Source organism: Pogona vitticeps, chromosome 3 (assembly GCF_051106095.1).
Source record: "Pogona vitticeps strain Pit_001003342236 chromosome 3, PviZW2.1, whole genome shotgun sequence".
Taxonomy (NCBI): Eukaryota; Metazoa; Chordata; class Lepidosauria; order Squamata; family Agamidae; genus Pogona; species Pogona vitticeps.
In genome coordinates, this window is record NC_135785.1 from 185251588 (window position 1) to 185266345 (window position 14758).

Consider the following 14758-nt stretch of genomic DNA (forward strand, 5'->3'; position numbering starts at 1 on the left):
GGCCACAGGGGGCCGAACCCTCGTTATTCGCTGCCGGTGTGGGGGGGTATTTGTATACGAATACCCCCATCTCTACTCAGGAGCAGTCTGTATCATGGTGCTTGACTGCACGCATCCACCATGCAGCCTTGGGGAGGTCTATGTTTTAGAAGTGGAGAGAATAGCTTCCCTTGTCTCACAATAATATAGCTAGCCAAAAGGGAAGGTTTCCCAGCCCCCTAACTAGCCTTCAAAACCAAGATATACTGCAAAAAATAGTTGTCTTGAAATCTGTTTATTCACTGCATACATGCCACAGCTCATGCTGGGTCCTCACGATTTGGAAGATATGAAGACAAGCATGAGTCATCCGTCACCAACACTGCCATTGGTGGGATATTGTCCTTTTTCCTCTTCCCTTTAAGTTCACAGTTGAGACTTGCATGTCATTCCAAACTTTCATAAATGCATTACTGTCTTAGCTCTTTTAATTGCAATTCCCAGGACACAGAGTAATAAAGTTTTTTTTATTAAAAAAAATCAGTGATGTGAAATAAGGACATGTAGGCATGTTTATTTTTTAAAAAAAATCTAAAAAGCCTGTTATTTATTAAACCATTAGATTGTCTTCCTGTTTCCCTCTCATCCTGAATGTGTAGTTGAAGAAACTTAGTCAGAAACAATTAACATCATGCAAAAGGCAAATAACGTTTCAATATGAATCTATCTATGATAAAGAATGAGACTGACCTCCCATTCCTCACTTTTCTCACATGTGCCAACTCTATCTGTGCCATTGGCTTTGTCCCAGGATGGAGCAGCATGATGCATAATTTGAAGTGCTTCCCAATTTGAGAGTTTTGATCTTGAGATGATTAGGGGATGTGTGTTGTGTTGTGATAACCTCGCTTTTCCTGGTCCCATTAGGGTAGTTCCACTGGATTTGAACCAGGCCAGCACTGATGCTTCCCCCACATGTGGACTTACAGACAGTGCAGCATAGTGGCTACTGGATTTGAAAGTATTTGCTTTTGCAAAATCACTGGTAAAGTTGTTGGGAAGCTGAGCATTTGCCCTTTCAGTTTGAAAGGAAAGGTGGGAAAACAGCAAGCTCTGTTAAGTCATAGGAGAAGACACTGAAATTAAATCTATCCACAGGGTACAAATATATATGTTACCCTTCATGTACTGGCTGCTAGATAGGGAAGACCTTGGGGCTAGCTTGCGATGTATATATAACATATTCCAAGAGCATTTCACAGAAAGAATCTTGCAAATACTTAAAAAACACAGAATTTTAAAAGCAATCTAAAACAGGCAGCAGGATCAGCCTTGCATATACAAAACTTGGGAAACTAGAAAGGCATCAAAAGAATAAAGAAGTAGCTCCTAGATTAAGTTCTGTGAAGAAGGCATTCTACACCTGGACTGCCACATTGCAAAGAACCCCTTTCCGGTAGGTGGGTACTTACCTCCTCTCAAACAGCACAAGAGCCAGTGGGATTCTCTCCACTGAACATTTTAATATTTGAGTTGGTACATACGATGGCAGGTGGTCCTTCAAAGTACCTGTGAAGAGTATCTAAAGGGTGTTTTCCATTATATGTGATAAGCTTTAAATGTGAAAAACAGCCCTATTCTGTTGCTTTGTAGTTGCATTTAGCAGTAACATAGTTTCTGTACAGTATTCAAAGGCAGCCCCATATTGAGCACAGTCAGTAGCCTAACTCAAGAGTTTATCAAAATGTTGACAACTGAGGCCAGGCAGTCTGTGAAGAATGTGGGTTGGGATGATCCATGAATAGATTCGTTCAGTATGGTGCTCAAGCAATAATGAGGTTGCTTCAAGAGCCCTAATTATTTGATATTCATCCTGATCTACAAAGGAAAGGACAAGAAGAATTACATGGTCCACTACTTGCCTTGAATGTTACAGTTAGGCAACAATAACATTATGTGAATCTGTTGCCTGTGTAGGTTGACAATTACCTTTGCTGTGCTCTGCAATAATACAGTATACAGTATGTGTCTTGAAATGGTTGGATCACGACAGAGATTTCATCATTGTGACTATCCCTGACATAGTAAACAACAAGAAGATTAAAACGAAGACATTGTTCTGAGAGTCTAGCCAAGTCAGGTTACAATACAACTTGGAGCATTATAGGTCGCAGGTTATAAACATCCATTGTTTTCTGGATTTTGTAGCCCTTTTCAGTGGAATGATATCCACTTATTTGCAGGTCATATGGGATAAATACTGCTAAAGCCACTGAGAGCCACATATTTTTTAAATATACCCCTTTCTGGCTTGTATTTTGTGTTCCTATTCGTGTCAATAGGATTGGGGCTTGAAGAGGATGCGTGTTCAAAAATTGCCCTGAAAATGTTGATGCAAGATGGGATGACCCAAAAACATGGGTCTTAAAGACCTTAAAGCATGAGAGAAATCCACTGCTGTCCCTCTTCTAGAGGAATGGTTTTCTCTTTTCTCTGTACACCTTCGTAGTGTCCCAGAACTGCTCTGGAGGATTTGGGTGTGTGTGTGAGAGAGAGGCTTCCAGAGAAGACTTTGGGGCCTCAGGAATGTGAGGAAGAGATGTCAAGGTTTTGATGTATAATTGGAAGTCTGCTCATGTGAACTGAAATTCCTTAACCCAGACGGGGCAGCGTTTGTAGCATTTGTATTCTGTAAATAAATGATAAGCTTGTGAGTTAAAGAGTAACCACGGGAAAAACTCTGTTTCTATGGCTTGCTTTCCCACAGTGGGTTAGTTCTTGCTGCCAGTTAGCTATATAATTCCAGAATCCTTCTGACTCCAGATTTATTTTGGCTCATCCCTACGTCGGGCTGGCCTGGGGCTGAGTTCATGCCTGTGAAAGTTACTTGAGGATTAGTTACAAACATCTAAGTCAAGAACATAAGGGAAGCCACAATAGAGGACTTTCGGGATTGGCTTTAATTAATTTTTAAAACTGACAAGATAAAGCTTCTTATAATAACAGTGTTCAGTTATCCCTCTTATTTTCTTTTCAGCCTTGTCTTTCCTGTAAGAGACAAGACCTCATAAAAGATCCCTAACAGGTTTTGCTTGTTTGTTTATTTTTCCACTGAAACTTGAACTCTCCTCTTGTACTGCTGCAGTATCTCCCACCCCTTTATATTAAATTTTCTAAAATCTGCTGGACTCTTCAGAGCTAGAGGATTAAACCTGAAAGACATGGAGAGAGGCTATTGATCATGGCCAGAAGGAAAGAAAATGTTTTATTCCAGACCCATGCAGACTCAGGAAGGCTGGGTTTTGCTGTCCAATCACATGTTAGTGATATAATTCTTTTAAAATGAAGGCTTGTATTTTGCACATATGGAAGATTACCTGGGAGATCTGGTGGAAACTGGGCAGAGTGAGGTGGGCCTCAGGTGGCACTTTTGGTTTTGGAGGGGACAATGGTGGTGGAGGCCTGGCAAATTCCCTCGTTTGGAGGGCTGACCTGTTTGCTCCAGTCAGCCTGCTCTCCACCTTCCAAACTAGCATGGTTCCCTCAAATAGAGTGAAGGATGCTGTCCCATTACTAGCATAAACCTAAGTTTCAGTTTGATTGCTATCTGTTTGGGATTGGGCCATGTTGACCTCTGCCTCAGGAAGCAGACATTTTAGGCCAGCCTTCTTGTGAATGATTTCTCTGCTCCATCTTGGTGATATGGGTTTCTGCAGGAAACCTTGACTAGTCAGAGTTTGTGCTTTCCAGGGAAACCGCATATTTCTTTACATACACATATAATGGTTGTACAACCATGGCTGGTTCTAATCCTTTTGTCTTATATACATCTTCCATATACAGTTTGTATACTATTTTGAAGGTTGTTGTTTGTTTTTAAAGAGAAGGATGTAAGACTAGTTTCTTCAGAATGTTACTGGGTGCATTTCTATGTGTAATGTATGCTCACTGAAAGCGCACATGTGAGAAACTGTCAAAGAACTGGATTAAACATGTAGTTGCTCTCCTGATTTTGCTGGAACAGAGCCAGTTTGTGGTTGTGTAGGGTTTTTAACACCAGCCATACTTTGTTTTCTTGCTGTTGCTGGACTGAGATATGCTTGAACCTAGTCTTGGCCATGTAAAAACTGGTGCACATGTGGTCTACATACTTATTGGAGTGCTCTCCAATGACTGCTTCAGGAGTCAGAACAGCAAGCCTTTAAAACTAATCAATTTTATTTGGCACAATCCTCCACAGACTGCAATCCATTTCATTGAGTAGATGGGATGTTGGCTTAGTTATGCCACAAATGTTGTGTGGATTGTATAAGGGCAAATGTTTCTTAAAATTGGCTCAGCTTTTGTTTGGTAAGGATTCCGGGCCGGTTAAGGTAAAATGTGTTTTTTTTGCATTTGGGTTCCCTGTGACCTGACCAATAACAATCCCCACCCCCTTGCGTGTAATTATCAGCCAGCTGAGGCAACATTCCATGCATCTGATGAAGTGAGCGGGGCTCCACCAAAGCTTTTCATGTTTAAGGTGCCACAAGACTCTCACCTCTTCTTGCTGTAGCAATCTAACATTTGCCCACCCTCCCCCTAAATTGCATCAGTGTTGAGGGTAGAATATGCCATACAGTGTGTATCTCCAGATACAACTACAGCTTTCCATTTGGGGTTTTTTCCCACCTTGTATTGCATTGATTGTTGAACTGTCCTCTGGAAAATGGCAACTAAACAACTTGGGTTGTATTGAATGGCTTGTTATGTCTGCCAAATGCCTATGGACATTCACACAGTGAAGGACAACCTAGACCAGTGATGGCGAATCTATGGCGCATGTGCCACAGCTGGCACACAGAGCCCTTTCTGTGGGCATGTGAGCCACAAGTAGCTATATCGCTACTCCCCCCCCTGCAACCAAACCTCAGGAGGCGGCTGCTGCCACAGTGCTAGCACTTTGACAGGTGGCGGGCCAGGATCCGGAGCAGCTGGTGCTGGTGGCAGATCCAGAGTGGAGTCTTGAGGCACCTCTATGTCCGGGATTCCCCCTTCTGCTGCCACTTCCGGTTCCGCCACCATCACAACCTGCCGGTCCTCCCCCCCCCCCCGAGTTTGGGCATTTGGCCCAAAAAGATTTGCTGTCACTGGCCTAGACCATGTTTCTGTATAGATATCTTTGATCAGAGCTTGAAAAAGTAGTTTTTGGGGATTAGGGCCTCCAGAGTCCCCTAGTATGCATGGCTGGGGGATTCTGGGAATTGAAGTCCAAAATGTAACATTTCCAAACTTTGTGTTCAGTTTTAGTAGAACACTATATAGTGTTCTGCCAGTTTGGCACTGCCTTAAAAGGAGTTGGTTCAACACAGTGTATAAACATTTTTATGTGATCCCATGGCCATATTACACATGAAAGGACTGTGTTGGAATAATCCTTTTCAGGATGATCCTTTGAGTGGGATCTTGAATTTCTGTTGGGCAAATCTTTGTGGATTTTTTTCCCTAGAAAGAAATCCCTTACAGTGAAAACCTTGAAATACTGCTTTGGCATTAAACCAGAATTTATATTGTTTGTAGCTATTAGAAATGTAATTCTTAAGTAACTTGGACTAGTTAAAGAAGTGTGGAAGACTAATATAAAGGTACAGGGGGTATAATGAGTGTTTTTTGTACTAGCTATTCAATTTTTTTCTTCTCATTTAGTGATTCATTTACAAAAGTGTTCATATTTAGAGATCGGTAATCTCTGTACATCATCATGTTATTGTTTTGCTGTGTCTTCCAAACACATGCCATAAAAGAGCAACATGGGCTCTTGGCTGATTTTTGTACATAACTTGTGTGAAATGAGGATTCCCTTTGCCTTTCCTGCACAGAGTGTATCTGCGGAGAGGGAAAATATGATGTGCAGAGCAACCCTGATAATCAACGGGATGCCTGGTTCTAAATATAAAACACTTTAGTTTGACTTTTCTGGAGAAACTGGAAAGGAGAAGCATCAGCAGTATTTCCACAATATGATGTGATTGTTTAGTATGACCTGGGGCTGAAGGAATGAACTATTTAGGAGAAATTGTGAATATAAAATATAGCTATGTCATTCAAACTCTGCACGGGCTCCAGGGAATCTGATTTTGTTGAAATTTTTTGCATAGAGTTGTCTGTCCCATGATTTATACTTCAGGGATCAAATTATGTCTGACCCTAACATAAGTATGCAAAGGGAGAGAGGGAGGGCTGTAACCAAATCACTTTGGATCTGCAAAGAATGGGGTGATGGAAGAGGGGAAAGGGTCTTTTCTGAGAAATGGAGGTTTCCAGACAGAAAGCTGGACTGAAAGAAGCCAATGTAGATTCATGAAAAGGGCTTCGGCGAATCCAGTGATTATTTTTTACTCCTCCCTGGCCCCTTAGGAAGGGCAGCCTTCCTTGGCATATTGCTAAGCATTCTGAAAAGCCAGCTGCTGAAGCACCTTGGCGGAGGCTGCACAGTGGGGCCAAGGGAAGTGTCTTTCCCACAGCACATGTGGCACGGCTCTTTAGATCCTGGCCGTTTGTACTGTTTCAAACACATCCCTTGCCACTCTGGAGGCTGTGAGGAGAGTTTGGCGCTGGCTGCCCTGCTTTCTTTGCTCCGCCTTCCTCTTTATGGCCAGACTCCAAACCTGCCCAGTGATTATTATCTCTGACTACAGGCTAATAAAAAGGATTACTACTGCATGGTGTGCCTTCAGCTTGGCAATGTGGTGGTGTCTAAAAAAGAGGGGAGGCAATTGACTATTCAACATTTTCCTTTGTTGTTAAATGCATCAGTGAATACTTGGGTGGTTTTCCCAATCAAGGAGCTCCGCTTTCCCTGCTATCTAGCACTGTGTTTTATATCGGCTTATCAGAGTTTGCTATAAAACTCTCCATTGGATCTGTTTCAGCTATTACTGTAAGTGCAGAAGAGGAACTCTCTTGACTACACCCATCCAGTGTAAGGTGTCCCTGATGCGGTCTTTGATCTCTTTGATATAATTAGCATGAAGAGAGATTAGCAGTCTTTCTAATTACCTCATGACCTGGAATTGATATACAAATGCTAAAGAGTTGAAGTTGTAAGAAAAACAACAACAAAATGAACCAAAGAAATCTTTATAAGAGAATATGAAGACAGAAGAATCTATAGTTCATGTGCTTTTTTGTGTTGAAAAATCAGAACTTGGAAAGTTTAATTTTTTTGGGACTATGGGTCTCAGAATCCTCTGACCAGCCAATAGTGCAATGGTAAATTTGGAAGTGTAAATGCTCATCATGACAGTTCCTAGAGCTGCCCCCACCCATACAGAGACTATAAATATGCAGGTAGCCAGAGCAGTCCATATCAGCAAGTGAGGAACCAATCTTTTGTACAGTTAATGGATCTTAATTGTCCACTGAAGATGAAACTTGTTGCACAGTTTTGAATTTCTGGTAAAATATCTTTTGCTATGCAGTAGACATACAGAGGCCAACAGAGGAGAATAGCTACAAGTTCCGTGGATAATCCACCCCTTTCTCATTAACTGACAAATTCTGTATATTCATTTTGAGACATTTGTAGGAGGAATAATAACAATATTTACTTGCAGTTACTTCAAAATTGCAGACTCGTGTATGCTGTTTGCTTTGCTGCATACATAGCAGCCAACAGAACATCTCAAAAGCAAACAAACAACTGCCGGCAACTGATCAAAGAGATGGAAAAGACACTCAGCAGAGATATGGGCTCTTTTTGAATTAAAAGGCTAGATTGGGTAATGCTGGATAGAGAGTCACCTCAGCCCCCAAACAGCTAAGCTCAGAAGAAAGAGGGGAGCCCAACATAAGGGGAGATGTGGTCCTTGCAACTGCTATTGAGAAAGTTCTGGGACTTTATAAGCCTTGGCTCAACTATGCCACTGTAGTCAGCACAGTTGTAGGGGTATGGCGATCTCTGCAGAGCAGTTATTAGGGTAGTTGTGAGCACCCAGTACTTCACCTTTAGTCCTTCCTCCTTTACATTGTTTTTTGGAACAATTCCATTAAGTCACAAGATATGTAGGCAGCCAGCTTTTATACATTTGTCTGTTTAATCCCAGTATTGTTTGTCTGACTGGCAATATCTTTCTAGGCCCTTATATATGTCATGTCGAATGGGAGTTTTTCATATCTTTTATATATCACCTGGCATCTTAGGTGGAGACAAGAAGCTCCTCACCTGGCGCTCTCTGCATGCCAACCCAATGCCACACCACTCCCTCGGCAGGTTCCTTCCCTGAGTGGGTCTCCCCCTCCTTCAAAGTATTTTGATCTGTCATTTTATATCTTTTGCAGACGTACTGGAGAAAAAGCAATTGTTGATGGAAATCGGAGGCAAGATGTTATAAATAGATGCTTAAGTTATATTTAACTGCAAGTAGACCCTGGTGAATTGAGTGGAACTTCCTCTCGAGTAATGATTGGCTTTGGTTGCAAGCCCAGGCATGCTTCCTTAAGAGCACCATTTATCAGCTTGATTGACTTGCCTGGAGACGTGCTTAGAAAGTGCTTAGAAAGGATTTGTATAAAATATACAAAAATGACAAATCTGAATAAGTTGGAAGGTACCGGGGGGGGGGGATACTCTTGGGAAGATTGGTAATTCAGTGATAGGGTGTATATGTTGCGCAGTGAAGTAGTGAGCCTAGTGGACAATCCCTCTCCATATTCATAGAACAAGAATCAGGCAGCTTTATCCTATATACATGGTTCGTTAGGTTGTGGGGCAAACAGCAGCTTCAACTACCCCAGATAGAGCCACATCTTTTGTCCAGCAACCTGTAAGAACTTCCTGGCTCCGGGAGGTCTCTGCTAGTGCCAGCCAGGCCTGCCTTATTATTATTATTATTATTATTTATTTAATTTATATCCCGCCTATCTAGTCGTGGTGGACTACTCTAGGCGGCCTTGTAGGTCTACCACTGCTTGAAAGACCTTCCATGATTTGCTCTGCTGAGAACCTTATAGCTGAGGATCTCAAGACCAGGATCATGTAGGACAATCTATGGGAACACTACATAGGCTTTGTACTGCCTTGCGCTAGGTGGTTCTCTTATTGCCGTGAAGACAGCTTTGTCATACATGTATGTTTGAAGTGTGTGGAACAATTGGAGCATACAGGATCTGTCCTCAAAAGACATATGTTTTGAACCAAGAGGGATGGTGCTCAGCTGCTTCTACCATGCTTTAACATATGATATGCAGACCTTGTCTGTCGTAATCATTGTCATCGTCGTCATATGCTGTCAAGTCCATTCTGACTTATGGCAAACTTTTTCAGGGTTTTTTTTTGGGGGGGGGTAGGGAGTACTCAGAAGTGGTTTCCCCTTCCTTTGTTCTGGGGGTGCCCTGTGACCGTGCAGCTTTTCCAAGGCCACACAGGCTGGCTCTTCTCCCTGGAGACACACTGGGGAAGTCCCCTTCCCAAAATTCTGCAAAAGCCCAGCCCCGCGGCTCTGCCGGTGGCTACTGTAGGATGAAACTGTCCACAAGGTCTTGCATAGCAAGGCAAATGGGCAGGATCCCCAACCAAAGTGGAGCAGTACTGATGATTGTGCTGCATGGTTCGTGGAACTAATGTTAGCCGAAACAAGGCGACCAGTCCGTCCACGTACTGTCACCAAAATCAGGACATCTAACGTCTAGCTTTCCTAGACACTGCAGGAGTGGGGTGGTAGGAATTGGTGGTACTGCATAGACACCACTGCTAACAAGGGTCACAAGAATGTTAAGTGGCCACTGATAGTACTCTTCCCTGGGTTCATTATCAGTGTGCATTCTTGCGATGATCACATGGGGAGGGAGATATACATTGCTTTGTCAGTTTGACAAAGAGAAGCAGCGTGGGGAAGCTCTCTGGCAATCTGGGAAAAAGATTGTGCATTGCTTGCTAATGATACACCACTGTCTGAAGTATCTTTTGTTGTAATCATCTCTTTCCATTTGTAACTGATTCAGTTTTCTCTCCCCCCTTCCCCCCCCCATGTTTCTCTATTGGTGTTTACTGCACATTAAAAAAAATTAACAGTAGTTTTCTTTTCTCTACAAAACTGAGATGCTTGCTCTCTGGCTCCTGCCCTGTGAAGCAGTGTTGCTTCACCCAGCGTAGTTCTCTCATAAGCATCTGCCAAAAGCCTATATAAAGCCCATGCTCTGGGTTTTATGATGGGAGTGGAAGTATGAATGAATGATGAGTACAGCTCAAGCATCCAGAAAGATGAAGACATGGAGTGTGTGTGTGGGGGGGGGGATCCTGAGCACAATACAATTGAAAAAATCCAGTTAAATAAAAACAGAATCAAAAAATTCAACAGAAGCAAAGCAAAGTAGAAAAGAGAGACAACCAAAATCAAAGTCTAAAAATATACAATGAAGAAGAATAGTAGTACATGAAAATGCCATGGTAAAAGACAACTAGTAGTAAAACATACTTAATTAAAAGGGGCATGAAAATGGAAAGGTCTTTGCCTAGTACTGAAGAGGCAACAATGTCATTGCCTGGCAGGTCTCTTGAGGGAGGGCATTCTAAAATTGAATTTTGCCTGCGCACTGTTACACTGGAAACAGGAAGAGAGATGCCGAATTCCAAAAATAGTTCTATTTACTCCAGCTTTCTATTCCCACAATGGTTAATGAGATGTGTCTGAAAAGCCCCCATGGAGGATGTGAGCATAACATCATCCTCCCAGCTGCGTTTTGAGGAGTTGGATTTGAGTGGCATATTGCTCCTTGATGCCAAAGGTTATACAGCATATGCTGACCAAGTGTGGCAGTCATTGATAGCGTTCTCTGTGAAATCAGGGGGAGAGGGGAACACCCACAGCTCTTGGGATGGGACCCAGGAATGCTTGTCCTAACTTTTTCTTGGTCACTTCTCTTTCCCTCTTGTCTCATGGCTTTCAAGCCCCTCCCACAAAATTTCTCCTGAACAACACTGGTGTACGAGTTCTGTTTGCTAGGTGAAGACTTAGGACTAAATTGTATCTTTGGTTCAAGAAAATAAGGTGAACTAAATGCAGGGCTTTTAGGCTTGGCCGGTAAAGAAGATTTAGATTAACACCAGATTGTGTTTGTGTCTGAATGGAGTCTTGTTTTATACATCCCTCTAAAAAGCAGATTTTTTTTCCTGTCTTCTAATGCTGTCACATTCCATTGGTTTTAGATACTTGTACAACATGTGACTGCAGAAAGCTGAGGTTTGCTAATAATCAAAATTTGGGAGTCAACAATAAACACAAAGTGCTATATTAAAAATTAAGCTGAAACCATGCAGTGAAAATTTGCAGCATAGTATTATATTTTATTGGTTTCATGTGTTCCATGCAATCCAGTACACAGAAGCCTACCTTTAATAACATTGTTTGAGTTTTAATTAATTGTAATTACCCTACATGTTTTGAAAGAAATGAGGTACAGCTCAGCAAGAAATCTTTTTTTTTATCTTCCCCTTCCCCCACAAAAAGAGATATGTTTTCATGTCGTAAAGTTCCTTCCATCCAATGATATGATCTCTTTGGAGGAAGCTGTACTAATTTCAGAAAGAGAGGAACATGTAAATTGGCTTCCATTTAATTGTGTGTGCAAATTTGGGGATGAGATGCCTCAGTGGAAATGGATACAACAAACACCACTTGTGCTTCGCTTGAACATACTGTATATTACTGAGAATATTCCGAGCTCTGCTTTTGTCGTTCACAGGCTTTGCCCCTTACAAGACTCAATGCTAGCCGGGGACAGTGCAGTATTCCCCCCCTTTTTTTATTTGATTTATACCCCACTCATCTGGTCAAATCGACCACTCTGAGCGGCTGAGCTTGCTGTGTGTGGAAATGAATGGTAGAATGTATGCAGCCAAAGATGAAGAATTTCACAATGTTTCATTTTGTCAGTCTTTATGACTGAAAATTTCAGCTTCTAATAACAATGACCAATTTCCCCTCCACTCCAAATACTCTTTAGGAGGAATGTTGAAAGGGTGGATCAGACTACTGACCCCATCTTTAGTGCTGTGGCACTAGTTCCCTTACCCAAGACAGAGCATGCTAACGATTGTCTTGATGGGAGTCTCTTTCTCCTGGGAATTCTTCAAAAATGCTGGGTGTTTTGGTTCTTATGCCTTCATCATCCCATTCATGTCCCATTGCACTCTCTGTGACTTTAGGTGCCAATTGACTGGAAGATTTAAAAAATCTGAAATAGTTTCTGTTCAGCCTTTCCCCCTACCCTCTGCCTGTATCCTTCCTTTTTAAACTTTGCAAGTGTCTCAGCTAAGGATATGCCATTTTCATACAAATGGTGAAGCAAACCACATGGACAGGAAGGGAAAGCAAATCACTCCTCCCCTTTGAACAGAAAAAGTACTGCATCTATTTATCTGATATCTTGCCTGCCTGGCCCTTCATCCCATAAATGAATCTATGCCTATGAAGAAGAAGAAAAATACAAAAATGAAAGAGCCTCTATCCGAAAGAAAATGAAACAAAAGAAAAATGCCGATTTTCACTGTAGGAGCCACAGGCTGGATTCTTTGAACGGGATTTCTATTTAGGCTACAGTTAAGTTAAGCTGCTTCTAGATTGGTCTGAGCTGGAATAAGTTGTTCCCTTAATCACCAGTTCAGGGTCCAAACTAAATGGTGTTGTTGGAACACACCTTTTGTGTTTTATTTGCGACAGGAGGGCCTGACGTGCTCTGGTCCATGGGGTTACGAAGAGTCAGACACAACTTAACAACTAAACAACAACAACAACAACGTAGATTGGGCTTGGATGTTGTAAATCTGGGGTTAGACCCATGCTCTATGACTGGACTTGGTCAAATCCTGAATACCTAATGTAATGTGCAGGATGTGCTTGTTAGCTGGTACAAGGTTGACTCAGCCTTCCATCCTTCTGAGGTTGGTAAAATGAGTACCCAGCTAACCGAGGGAGGGGGGCAATTTGTAGCCTTCATAATTATGTTGCAGACTGCCCAGAAATTGCTTTAAGCGCTATGGGGCAGTATATAAGAAGCAGACTTCGCTTTGCTTTACATTCTGAACGTTCATTGTGCCTATTCATTCTTAATAGGCAGGGGTTTCTTTAATGAATAAGTGAAATTAGGAACTGGTCCCTCATCCTCCCTTGTATTTATTACAGGATATAATCAAATCTGGCCTAGATATGTCAAATTGCTTCTGACGTTCAGCAGCTTCTCCTGATGGATTTGAGTTAATGTATAGTTACACTTGCTGCTTGAAGTTTTTCATTTTTGTTGTATGCCCAGTTGCACAAAGTTAGAGCATCATTTTAGACTATTAAATATAACACTCAGCATGTCTTCCCAAAAATAGGTGACTGGAATCAAGTTGTTTGTTTGTTTGTTTGTTTTTTTGACAAATTCCTGTTGAGAAAGTTGAAACAGATGAGTAGTTCCAGGTTAAATTGTAACTTTTTGCAGGCTGAATGAGTATGTGGAGACAGTTGGTCAGGTTAAAAATGGGGTGGTAATCCTGTTGGCCAAAGCAAGAAAGGATATTCTGACTGATCATTAGGAAGAATTTTGTGCTGGTAAGAGCTGCTTAATAGTGGATCAAACTATTTCAGAACATGGCAGAAACTATTTGGTTTGAGGTTTTTAAGTTGGTATTGTACGGCCATCTTTCATGGATGCCTCAACTGAGGATTCCTGCATTGGCAAGACCCCTTCTGACTCTCCACCTGCCTGATGCCAAGTCAGACCAATATATCCCTGGCAGCCAGTCTGGTGCTAAGCGACATGGACCAAAAGCAACCCACCTTGGAGTCCCATGACTAGGCTCACTCAGGCTGATTCTAGAAGTCATGAAGGATGGGATGCATAGTTAGTTGCCCATGAAAAGTGAGCTCAGTGTCTTTTCCCCTCCTTCATGCTGATTCTTAATACCACCTGATTTCATAGGGGGTGCCACAAACAGGCCATGAAGTTGTGCCATCTACAGTGCGATGAACTGGCTGCTGCTCACATGACAAGGAAAGTTTAAGGGCAATGATGTCACACCGCAGTCTTGTAGTAGATATTGCCCGTGATGATGGAGGAAGAGGAAGAGCAAGGCAGCTCTAAGGCAATTCCTAATTGATCTTGTTCCACCTTACACACATGCCCAGTACATCCCAGGGAATTCCACATGCAGGCAGTTCTAGATGATAAGTTGTCACAACTTCCAGATTAAAAATAGTCTTCTTTGAATACAGTTTTATCCTTTTAAGTACTGGGGCCTGATTGTTTGTAGTGTTCTGCCATTGAAAAGATTTCCCACCACCTTCTAAATCAGTTCAGTTGCATTGTGAATGGAGTGGGTGTAAATGATATAGCTGAATAACATTTCCGGAATGGGGATAGAGTGGAAGACATAGAAAAGACTGCAAAAGCTTGGCTTGTTTAAATGTAGAGTGGTTTCCCAGCTTCATGTATTTGTTTTGTAAGTGCCTGGATGTTGAAGTATGCGTTTTCTTCTAAGCAGGTGCATCTCTGAACAATTTGGCTTGTGCAGAATTTTCAAAGATTGGGTATTCTATTTTTTGAGAGTTTCCACTCTACATTTTGGTTTTGCAAACTGCCAAAAGGATAAGCTGACAGACAGCTGTATTTATGAGCATCATGAATAAATCAGCAAGTGTGACTTTTCAGATTATACCATACAAAGCCAAAACAGGGATAAAGAAGGATTAAAGTTTTGCCCATAATCCCTGGTTTTTATCAATATCCTACCACCACCACCACTACTATTACTCCTACT

The 14758-nt window shown here is 41.9% G+C and overlaps 1 protein-coding gene and 1 long non-coding RNA gene across 5 annotated transcripts in view; both read left to right on the forward strand.

The window, feature by feature from the left end:
* Positions 1-14758, forward strand: part of NHS (NHS actin remodeling regulator) — a 301101-nt gene that overhangs the window by 5349 nt on the left and 280994 nt on the right. The gene's annotated exons all lie outside the window — the stretch shown is intronic.
* The window catches only part of LOC140705721 (uncharacterized), a 41911-nt gene continuing 27153 nt past the window's right edge, over positions 1-14758 (forward strand). Inside the window, exon 1 of the long non-coding RNA XR_012085200.2 lies at positions 1-14758. This exon is cut by the window's right edge and continues 26231 nt beyond it. This is a non-coding gene — a long non-coding RNA (uncharacterized LOC140705721).